Here is a 12,214-nt window from a genome sequence, read left to right as displayed (position 1 = left end):
ATCCACCAACCAGGTAATATGATCTGCACAAAAGCAGCTGAAAGGAATAAGCCATCCGTTTGACAGTATATACAGTGCTCCAAGCTAAAGGAAGAGATGTGCATAAAACATCCACTTTAATAGGTAGCATTGTGGCTGAATATCAACTCCAGAGTGTCTCAGCCATGCATCGGGAGAAGGAGTGAGAACATCTTTGGCTGTATTCACTTCAGAAAAGAAAGAGAGAGGATATCTTGAACTGTGTTTGTCTCTGGAAAGAGAAAAAGTTCACCTCTGCCTGTAGTGTGACTTGGGAGAGAGACTGCATCTTGTACTGTGAGACAGCACCTCTGACTGCAGTGTGAATCAGGAGAGAGACTGCATTTGGTGCTGTGAGAGAGAACATCTGACTGCAGTGGGAATCAGGAGAGAGACTGTGTCTTGTACTATGAGAGAGAACCTCTGGCTGCAGTGTGAATTAGGAGAGAGACTGCATCCTGCACTTTGTGAGAGCACCTCTGGCTGCAGTGCAAATGTACATCAGGTGAGAGACTGCATCTTTCATTGTGTGTAAGAGACCACAGGCTGCTGTGACTGTCAGGAGAAACAACATATCTTGGATTAGGACAGTGCCCTGCAGGCTGCTATGTGAATCAGGAGAAAGACTACATTTGGCACTGTGAGAGAGAACCTCTGGCTGCAGTGTGAATCAGGAGAGAGACTGCATTTGGCGCTGTGAGAGAGAACCTCTGATTGCAGTGTGAATCAGGAGAGAGACTACATTTGGCGCTGTGAGAGAGCACCTCTGGCTGCAGTGGGAATCAGGAGAGAGACTGCGTCTTGTATTATGAGAGAGAACCTCTGACTGCAATGTGAATCAGGAGAGAGACTGCGTCTTGTACTGTGAGAGAGCACCTCTGGCTGCAGTGGGAATCAGGAGAGACTGCATCTTGTATTATGAGAGAGCACCTCTGACTGCAGTGGGAATCAGGAGAGAGACTGCATTTGGTGCTGTGAGAGAGCACCTCTGGCTGCAGTGGGAATCAGGAGAGAGTGCGTCTTGTACTATGAGAGAGCACCTCTGACTGCAGTGTGAATCAGGAGAGAGACTTCATCTTGTACTGTGAGAGAACCTCTGGCTGCAGTGTGAATCAGGAGAGAGACTGCATCTTGTATTATGAGAGAGCACCTCTGACTGCAGTGGGAATCAGGAGATACACTGCATTTGGCGCTGTGAGAGAGCACCTCTGGCTGCAGTGGGAATCAGGAGAGAGTGTGTCTTGTACTATGAGAGAGCACCTCTGACTGCAGTGTGAATCAGGAGAGAGACTTCATCTTGTACTGTGAGAGAACCTCTGGCTGCAGTGTGAATCAGGAGAGAGACTGCATTTGGCGCGTGAGAGTACCTCTGGCTGCAGTGTGAATCAGGAGACAGACTGCGTCATGTACTGTGAGACAGCACCTCTGACTGCAGTGTGAATCAGGAGAGAGACTGTGTTTTGTACTATGAGAGAGAACCTCTGGCTGCAGTGTGAATCAGGAGAGAGACTGCATTTGGTGCTGTGAGAGAGCACTTCTGACTGCAGTGGGAATCAGGAGAGAGACTGCATTTGGCGCTGTGAGAGAGCACTTCTGACTGCAGTGGGAATCAGGAGAGAGACTGCATTTGGTGCTGTGAGAGAGCACTTCTGACTGCAGTGGGAATCAGGAGAGAGACTGCATCTTGTATTATGAGAGAGCACTTCTGACTGCAGTGGGAATCAGGAGAGAGACTGCATTTGGTGCTGTGAGAGAGCACTTCTGACTGCAGTGGGAATCAGGAGAGAGACTGCATCTTGTATTATGAGAGAGCACTTCTGACTGCAGTGGGAATCAGGAGAGAGACTGCATCTTGTACTATGAGAGAGAACCTCTGGCTGCAGTGTGAATTAGGAGAGAGACTGTGTCTTGTACTGTGAGAGAGCACCTCTGGCTGCAGTGGGAATCAGGAGACAGACTGCGTCTTGTACTGTGAGAGAGCACCTGGAGTTGTTTCTTTCACAAGAGAAAGAAGATGCATCTTGCATGCTGAGAGAGCTTCTCTGGCTGATTGCATTTTGGACCAAAAGTGAGCACCTCTGGCTGTTTGGTGCAGTGAGGCAGTTTTCCAAATTGCTGCAGAGCTAGCAGAGGATCATTTTACCCATAAACCTACAGTGATGTGAAAGTTTTCTCCCCTTCTGATTTTTCCCCTATTACTGAATATAGGACACACTGAATGGTTTCTGATCTTTAAACAAAATGTAATATTAAACACACAACCTAGTTTTTCAATGCCATTTATTGAAGGAATAAATTTATCCATCACCCAGTAACTGCCTCCTAAAATTAGTAACCGGTTGCAGCACCTTTAGCAGCAATAATTGCACGCAAACACCTTGAATCCTTTGATATCAGGCTTTCACATCACTGTTGAGGAATCTTAGCCCACTTTTTTTGTACAGAACTGCTTTTTTTCATATGCATTCATATGTTTATGTGCATGGACTGCTTATTTCAGATCCTGCCACAGCATCTCTAAAGTGTTCAAGTCAGAGCTTTGACTAGGCCAATCCAAGCCCTTAATTCACATGTAGACTTGCATTTGTGTTTTGGATTATTTGTCTTGCTGTGTAACCCATTTGTGCCTCGGCTTAAGCTCATGGACACAGGATCAGATGTTAAGAATTTTCTGGGGTGGGGCAGATTCATGGTTCCTTCAATAGTGACAGGTATTCCAGGTCTTGAAGCAGCAAAGCATCCCCCACATCATCCACAGCCACCAGGTTTGATATTATGATGTTTTTTCTGGGATACTTTGCACCTTGCTACCCTCCCATGAATCTCATTTTTGCCCAGTCTCTTTCTTGTGGAGTCATGAACTCTGACCATAGCTGAGGCTGGAGAGACCTGCAGTTCTTTTGCTGTTCTGGGATTTTCTGTGACTTCTTGAATGAGTTGACAGTCTGCCCACTCCTGGGAAGATTCACCACTCTTCCAAAGTCTTCTTCAGTGCAGATAGACTCTCATTGTGACTTGGGTGGTGGCCTGGTGTGTTAGAAGCAGCTTTGTAACCCTTTCCAGAATGATATATTTCAATAACTTTTTTCTGTTCCCTTCTGGAATTTCCTTTGATTGTGGCTTAATGTTCTAGTAGAAACTTTATGGTGATTACCTCACTCTCACGGCTAGGTTGAATATATAGTGAGCTTTAGATTTAACAGGGTTGGCTGCAGTCAGATCTGGCTGTGTTCAATCAGCCAAATCTAATTATCAATTAAATTTGGTCAGTTTGTGTAATTAAGAGGGGCAGTTACTTTTTCATATAGATGTTGGATCACTTTGTTCTTTAAATAAAGTAATAATTGAAAAACTGTGTTGTGTTTACTCAGGTTCCCTGTGCCTTATATTACATTTTGTTTAAAGACCTATTCAATACGGTGGGGAGGGTTTATATCACTCCACAAACTCATTTTCTAAAGGAAGTTCCTTATGTGGTTTCTTTGAAAATTTGACTTACCCGTATCATCCTGCTGGCCCAGTCCAGAAGTGTTGGCGACAGATGACAACAGAATTTCAGTGCCATCTTTACAGTAGTATAGTGTTGTGTGGATGGTGGAATGTGCTGGACTGGTGTAGCAGGCTTATTTAAGACTCCCAGGGAGTGGTCTTTGTCCATTTCTATTTTAGTGTAAACTTTTTATTTCCACTAACAGAGGTGCCAAAACCAAATACACTAGAGCATAGTAAAAAACCCTGGGTTTAACAGATTCAGTGCATTGTCCCTTTTAACAAAGACCAAAATTTGATCATCTTTATATTGACAAGCAAATCTAATGGAGCCCACATATTTCTAATCACTGAAGTGTGCTGTCTCACAATACTTTCTTTGTATTTCCTAGTAAGACACACAGTATTCCACTTGAAGGTGACTAAAACCTGGGGTTCTTGGTTTGACTGAAAGTAAATCAGCAGCTGACATTTGCTGTTTGATTTTGTATGAAAATGAAAATGTCACCTCCTCCATAGGCATAGAGAGCAGGTCCTCCTGGGCCAGCAGCTGCTGCCACACCCTGCCCCTCCCCCCCAAAGATGACAAGTCCTCCTGGAATGGCCAACCCCCCCCCCCCCCCCCCCCAAAGAGCACATCCTGAAGGGCCTCCCCTGGCCTACTTTTACATGCCCTGATGATGTAGTGGCCTCTCCTGGGCAAGTGTGATACCCAGTTACACTTCCAGTTCCTCAACTAAAATGGCTGCTGAGCCTACCATGGGAGTTCACAGTGGTCATTTTGAGATTGGACCAGGAATAAACAACTGCAACTACCTAGGCACCCTCCCATGTGCTCCACCTGCAGGCCTTGCCACAACAGCAGCTATCAGATAAGCATAGTGATATAACTTAAAATCTGGAACACCCCCCCCCCCTTTACTTTTGACCAATTTTAATTTCATCAAAGCAAATGTTGATGTTTTACCTTACCACCAAAATCTAAAAGTTTTCCTTTCTAATTTTTTATAAAAGGAATTGGGATATGGAAGACGCATCGTAAATTATCGGCACCAGTATCATCATCTTCCATCTCTGATCAAGATTGGAAATAAAGTCTAACACTCACAGAGTAGCATCCAGACAAACTCCAGGACAACAGACTGTGGGCTCTTAGGATAACAGCACCAAAAAAAGAGGATCCAACATTTTTTGGTGCTGTTATCCTAAGAGATATAAAGGACTTTCCTTAGCAGCTCTCCAGACTAGTCAAGACATTTGGGTTATGTATGCCTACCAACAGAGGGAGACAGAACACTAACTCTGAGAATTGTATAAGAACACTATGCAGTTCCCAGCCAGCACTGGCCAAGCGTGGTTGGGTGGGATGGGCCACTGACTTGGCTGATATTGAGTAGGATCTTTATGGAAGAAGGTTTTTCAGACCCAAGGAAGAAGCAATGGTGAATAGGGACCTTGAGGAGGGGGAAGACCCCCTCAGTGGTCCACCCTTTTCACAGGGATGAGCTGTCTTTGGTTGATAGCCCAGGTTAGCTTGGTGTTGAATTTTGAAGATGGGGTGGCAGTGGAAGTTATGGCCAAAAAGGTGGACTCGTTGATGAAGTGTATATGGTGGCTGCCTAAATCTTTCCCCATGAATCAATACCTACAAGATAGGGTCCATGTGGAGTGGCCGTCTCTGGCCACACCCTTTAGAGTGGCAAGAGATATGGGAAAGTTGTACTCCATTCTTGTGGAGGACAGAGATTTGTTCCAGCTGCCTGCTGTGGACATGGTTGCTATAGCTGTCACAACGCAGACTGCCATACCTGTGGATGGGGTGGCTGGCCTAAAGGATCCCCAGGACAGAAAATGGAGACCTTATTGAAGCACAGATTTGATCTGGCCATGTTGGTGCTTTGGGTTTCCATATGGGAGTCACCGCCCAGAAAAAGGATCTAGGTATCATCATTGATGATACGTTGAAACCCACTGCTCAGTGTGCAGCGGTGGCTAAGAAATAGAATGTTAGGAATTATTAGGAAACGAATTGAAAACAACAACGAGAACATTATAATGCCTTTGCATCTCTCCATGTTGTAATAATGTGTGCAATTCTAGTCACCGCATCTCAAAAAAGATATAGCAGTATTAGAAAAGCTACAAAGAAGGGTGACAAAAATATAAAGGGGATGGGGATGACTTACGAAGAAATGCTAAAGAGGCTAGGGCTCTTCAGCTCGGAGAATGGATGGCTGAGGGGAGGTATGATAGAGGTCTATAAAGTACTGAGTGAAGTGGAATGGGTAGATGTATTTTTGGAAAGAAAAAAAACAAGCAATTCACAAAGACTAAGGGGCTTGCAATGAACTTTTAAGTAGTAAATTTAACACATTGGAGAAAATATTTATTCACTCAATGTGTAATTAAACTCAAATTCGTTGCCAGAAAATGTGGTAAAAGTAGCATATCAGGGTTTAAAAGAGGTTTGAATAATTTCCTAAAAGAAAAGTATGTAACCCATTATTAAGATGGACTTGGGAAAATCCTCTGCTTATTTCTAGGATAAACGGCATAACAATCTGTTTTATAGGATCTTGCCAGGTACTTGTGACCTGGATGGTCCACTGTTGGAGGATACTGGGTTTGATGGACCTTCGGTCTGGCCCAGTAAGGTAATGCTTGTGTTCTTACGGATGCCCCTCCAACGGATCAGAGGGCCTTGGATAGAGAGGTAGCGAAATTGGAGATGGGTGCTCTCGGTGACCCACAGTGCCTAGTAGCTTAGGGGCTGGGCAGTGGATGTAGCCTTGAAGGCTAAGCTTTGTATACTCCCTTTTTGGAGTTCCATTCTCTTTGGAGAAGAGCTGGATAAGTTGGTGCATAGTTTAGGGAACTCTAAGGTTCCACAGTTACTGGAAGATAAACCATGGAGTGCAGGCAGAGGTGTTTCCACATGTGCCAAGTTTCAGGATGCTAGACTATACAGACAAGGTACAGTCGGACTCAGAGGAGATGGAATTTTCAGAGAACCCAAGCCTTTTGGGGAGACCAGTTCGGGTACCCCTAGTCAGATTAGAAGCTCACAATGAAGGTGTAGGGGTCCAGCCTCTGGTGGCAGTATGTGCTCATTAAAAGACTTTATCAGAGGTGGACCCAGATCACTTCAGACTAGTGGGTTCTTGAAGTCATTAGCGATGGGTATTTGCTTGAGGTTGAGCAGCCCTTGTTGGATTTCATTGTGGAATTTCTCTACCATTCCAAGTGGAAAGCGGGAGCAGTCAGGGATAAGCACAAAGATCAGTTTATGGGCTGTCGTACCTGTTCCTTGGGAGCACAGGCAGTTATTCCATTTATTTTGGGGCCCCCAAAAGGAGGGCACCTGTTGTCCAATTTTAGATCTCAAGCACATGCACAGAGCCCTCAAGGAGCCCAGTGGTTAGTCATTGTAGCAATTCAGAGTGAAGAGGTTCTCACAGCTCTGGATCTAACAGAAGCATATCTCCATATTCCCATTCATCTGGCTCATCAGCGGTTTCTATATTTTGCATTTTCAGTTTTGCATGCCAGCATTTGGTCTCAAAACAACTTGAACCTTTTCCAAAGTGATGGTAGTGGTGGGTCTGTGTAAGGAGAGAATTCTAGTGTATCCTTGTCTAGATGATTGGCTGATCAAGTCAAAAGAGTGGAACACAGCTTGGGCGGTTCAGTTTCTTGAGCATCTGGGCTGGATAATAAATCTCACCGAGCCATCTCTCTTACAGTCCTCAAAAACCTAGAAATCCGGTTCGTCACTTGGTTGGGGCATGTGTGTGTTGGTCGAGAAGAATTCTCAAGCTGTAAGGGCAGGTTCATCATGTCTTTTGACAAGAGCTCCTCTGGCCTGGGGCTATCTGCAGATATTTGGGTCAATGGTGGCATCTCTGGAAGTGGCACCGTGGGCTAGAGCTCACATGCAGCTCCTACAGCTGGCATTCCTGGAGCAGTAGTCCCCGCAGAGACATGCCTTGGAGAGGCATGTTCCCCTGCTAGGGGAGGTGTGGCCTCCAGTGGTGGCTGTGAACATACAGTTGGAAAAGGACATGAGTCTGGAGTCCCCGACATGGACATTAGTCACTACAGATGCCAGGCTAGGGAGCTGAGGAGCCCACTGCCTTGGCCAGGCCCAAAGGTGTTGGTCAACGGAGGAAGCCCAGTGGTTGATCAACAGGCTGGAGACCAAAGCGATTCATCTCACGCCGGAAGACTTTCATCAGATTTGCAAAGGTAAGGCTGTAAGGGTGCTGGCGGACACCACCACAGCTGTGGCATATGTCAGGTCATCAGGGTGGCACAAGAAGCCAGCAGGTGGTGGCAGAAGCCTCCAGGCTCTTAAGACTGGATAGAGGCTCATCATTTGGATCTCTCAATGGCCCATGTTGCAGGCACACTTTCTGAGCAAACACATATTGAATTCTGAGGAATGGTTCCTGTCTCAGGAGGCCTTCGAGAGAGTGGTTCGGTTTGGGATCATCCGATGTTGGACTTGATGGCTATGGCAACCTATGCACAAGTTCCTCAGTATTTCAGTTGCTGGAGGGAAGCTGGTTGGAGGATGTCGATGTGCTGATTCTTCTCTGAGCAAAGCACTCCATGTTTTATGTGTTTCCCCCTTGGCTAAGGGTAAAGGGTGATGATTTGATATACTGCCTTTCTATGGTACAGCCAACACAGTTTACATATTCTATATAGGTACTTTCTCTGTTCCTACTGGGCTCATGGTCTGTTTTTGTATTTGAGGCAATGGAGGGTTAAGTGACTTGCCCAGGGTCCCAAGAAGCTGTAGAATCTGTGTTCTCAGTCTCCATCTGCTGGTAGGTGTGGATATCCCAAGTATCTTGACTGGTCTGGAGGGCCTAAAGGAAAGAAGCAGGTAGGACCTAATTTCTCCTTATTATCTTATAGATGCAAGATAATAAAGTCCTTTTTTTTTTTATTATCTGCAGACCAGAACCTTGGAGTAAGAACTGATAAAACATAAAAGTGTATTATAATGACCATAAGTCTACATAAAATAAATCCCCAAAAGATGGAGGAAATTCAGAAGATAGACTCAGACTCAACACGGTTCTATGTTTTGGCGCTAGGCAATAATGATCTGAATAATTTAAAACACAAATGACCATTCATGGGGGGTTAGGTAATCTTTGAACGGAAATGATCAGTATAAATACTTTCTGTGCTTCAAGCTCCAAGAAAATATAGTGTTGACTCCTGATTCAGGCATCTAGCACTGAAACATGGAACTGTGTCAAGTCTGAGTCTATTTTCTGAATCTCTACCATCTTTTGATTTGTTTTATGAAGATCTACAGTCATTATTATAATATTCTTTTTATGTTTTATCAGTTCATAACTCCAAGGTTTCAGGATTCATTTTTATTGGTCCTTCCCTACGTCCTTGGCTTTCCTTTTGTAGGAGACCTTTGTCCTATCTCAAACAGGTCATTTTGCTACCAATTATTTTCTCAGCATGAGGATCCAGATTCCTTATATTGGCTCTGTGCTGTTATTTGAAGAGAATGAAGAGTTGCCTAAGACAGATCTGCTTTTTGTTCTCTAATGGAGGGGGGGGGGGTGCAAGGAAAGGTGAGGCTGCCTGCAAGGTAGCTTCAGCTTATTTACTTGCGGGCAGGCACCTATCGCCTGAGCTGAAGGCACATTCTACATTGGCACAAGCCTCAGCCTGAGTGAAATTCCACTTTTAGCTTCAATAAGCCTGAACAATTTTCAAAAAACTAATTCTACATGTGTAAAAACGTTACCCACATTCAGTAGCACCTTTTGAGAATTGCAAGAGAGCTATATTTATAATAAGTGACTCATACTATGCAAAGCTTAGAGCAAAGTGTTGGCTGCAAGTTGCATGAACAGTGAGGGAAGGAGAGAAAATGTGCATCTCAAACCATTTGCACATCTAGGGAGCCCCTTTGCCTCCTTGCCTGGGTTTCAGAGGAGGCCCCAGAAAGTGATTCTGTTTCAGAATAATGTGATCATGGTGTGATTGTAGCATTTAGACGTGTCTATACATTGAGTCTAATAGTCAACATCCTGGTGCCTGGTAAAGTTACCTAGATAAAGTAAAGTCTGCTATTCACATGGCCGATGTTACCTGGACAAGTTTAGTCAAATAAAACCGTGTCCCAAAAATGTCCCAAGTAACGCCTCCTTAAAATTGGATACATATTGTGTGGCAAACAAGTTCACCTGTTAAAGGAGGAGTTTCAAAAGCCAAGTTTTCTACAGTAACTCCCATATTTACTTGAAAAAGTCTTTGGAGTATTGACCTTGGTCTTCCTAATACCTGTATTCATATGCTGTGTGACCCTCTTTCCCTACTACTACTTAACATTTCTAAAGCGCTACAAGGGTTACGCAGCACTGTACAGTTTAACAAAGAAGGACAGTCCCTGCTCGAAGGAGCTTACAATCTAAAGGACGAAATGTCAAGTTGGGGCAGTCAAGATTTCCCCAACTCCATATACCTACAGAGTGTGTGACATTCCTCTCTCCATCATCTTAAGGGCAAGTATGCAGCAATCTCCCTCCCTCCCCTCCCCTGAGTGCATTAAAACGTGAGAATAATTGCAGAGAGAATAAGAAATAAAACTGCTGCAATAACATAGAGTTGGTTGCATTCTTTCCTGAATTAACTATGCCACAATTAGGCAATTATTTAGAAGGAAACTAAAAGGAGCAGTTGTAAACATTATTTAATTCCAATATTAAATGTACAGAGGAAGATTTGCCACTGCAGAGAATACGTGCCCAGGAGGGTAGTTCCTAGCATTAAGAGAACAAATCTAGTGTGTCAACATATATAAAGAAGCATTTTTGCCAAATAGACACTCTGATTGTCTAAAGAGAGAAGGACATCAAAAATAGAAGTCAGGACTTGAATATTTTCAGTTTAGAGAAAAACAGAAACAATATGATGGCAGAAAAAGACCATCCACATCAACTGCTCAGTTGTACAAATCCTTTCCTCTCACTTAGAGATCCCATTCTAGCAAATTCTGATACCGTCCTTGACTCCAAACCTACACTGGGATGCTGTTCCACACCTATACAACCCTTTCCATAGACAAATGTCATTAGATACAACTGAGTCTATCTGTTTTCACCCTCAACTATACAATGGTCTGACTACAAAGGGCCTCCACCAGCAGCAAGACTAGTAGAAGGTTGCAAGTGACGTGATCACATCACACCATTTTTGCAAAAGCTTCATTGGCTACCAGTACAATACAGGGCTAGTTTTAAAACTCTATGTCTGATCTTCAAGGCCCTGAAAGGTAATGGCCCTGAGTATCTTAAGAATAGGATGATCTTCCACACACTGCCAAGGACACTAAGGTCCTCCCAAGGACTTTCACTAACCACATCTCCAAAAGACATTACACGATGTGATACAAGCGAGCCTTCTCTAGAGTAGCCCCCACACTCTGGAATGCACTGCCTGAAAGACTCCGCTTAACATAAGACTATCTCTACTTCAGGAAGCAGATGAAAGCTTGGCTCTTCAACCAGGCCTTTACTGGAAGAAGTAACTAACTCGTTAGTCTCACACAAGGAGTGACTCTGGCTGCACATACTGCAGCAGGTTATGTTTATCCACTCCTACCCTAGCTGAGATATTTAACCATCTCTCTGACCTCATGTGCAACTTTCTTTAAATCAGTCACCTTGCTTTCTAACTCTTCCTACTTGTTTACCTATCTATATGTTACATCTTTGCTTTACTCTTCACTATCAATTAAAATGGTCTATCAGGTACTGTGTTGACATTGTAAGTAGTATACTATGCCACACTTTGTATTGTTTTTTTAAATACTTTTACTGCTGTAATTGCCTATAGCTCATGTTTGATTTATTCTTACTGTACATCGCCTTGAGTGAATTCCTTCAAAAAGGCAGTAAATAAAAATAGTCCACATAAAGGAATCCTTCACATGCTCATCTTCCAATGTGGTATATATCTTCCGTACCTTGGTACAGTCAATGGTAATAAGTCATCTGGACTACTGTAATGCACTGTACGCTGGCTGCAAAGAACAGACTATCAAAAAACTCCAAACAGCCCAGAATACCGCTGCCAGACTCATATTTGGAAAAACCAAATATGAAAATGCAAAACCCCTAAGAGAGAAACTTCACTGGCTCCCACTCAAGGAACGAGTTGCATTCAAGATCTGCACGATTGTACACAAAATCATTCACGCAGATGCCCTAATCTACATGCTAAACCTTGTGGACCTGCCTCCCAGAAACGCCATAAGATCATCCCGCAAATTTCTCAATCTGCACTTCCCCAGCTGTAAAGGATTAAAATACAAGCTGATACACGCCTCCACCTTCTCTTACATGAGCACGCAATTGTGGAATGCATTACCTACAGCCCTGAAAGCTGTTGATGACATAACTAACTTCCGTAAATCTCTGAAGACACATCTATTCAACAAGACCTACAAAGAGAACCCATAGCCTTACAAAATTACCTCACCAACTCACCCAGTTATTACAGTCCACTTTATATCTTGCCTAACACCTTCCTTCTCTCTTCCCTCACCTAATCTTTGTACATTACTAATTGTATCTGATATCATGGAATGATTATGTCACAACCAAACTCTGTAAGCCACATTGAGCCTGCAAATAGGTGGGAAAATGTGGGATACAAATGCAATAAA

At 43.8% G+C, this 12,214-nt stretch overlaps 1 long non-coding RNA gene across 7 annotated transcripts; it reads right to left on the bottom strand.

Annotated features, from left to right (window-relative positions):
- Nucleotides 1-64: 64 nt before the first annotated feature.
- Nucleotides 65-1,482, bottom strand: LOC115478418. Of its 7 annotated transcripts, none has more exons than XR_003943512.1 (4): nt 1,386-1,470; nt 1,113-1,332; nt 949-1,004; nt 65-894 (listed from the first exon to the last, which is right to left on the bottom strand). It is a non-coding gene; the product is annotated as an uncharacterized LOC115478418 (long non-coding RNA). The 7 variants fall into 7 exon arrangements; XR_003943514.1 differs by lacking the exon at nt 949-1,004 and having other exon boundaries at nt 1,005-1,168; nt 1,225-1,332; XR_003943511.1 differs by lacking the exon at nt 949-1,004 and having other exon boundaries at nt 1,005-1,224; nt 1,279-1,332.
- Between the last annotated feature and the right edge of the window lie 10,732 nt (nt 1,483-12,214).

The sequence above is a fragment of the Microcaecilia unicolor genome, chromosome 10 (assembly GCF_901765095.1).
Source record: "Microcaecilia unicolor chromosome 10, aMicUni1.1, whole genome shotgun sequence".
NCBI classification, from domain to species: Eukaryota; Metazoa; Chordata; class Amphibia; order Gymnophiona; family Siphonopidae; genus Microcaecilia; species Microcaecilia unicolor.
The sequence above is the reverse complement of the archived record's forward strand: the minus strand, read 5'-3'. Positions and strand labels throughout refer to the sequence as shown.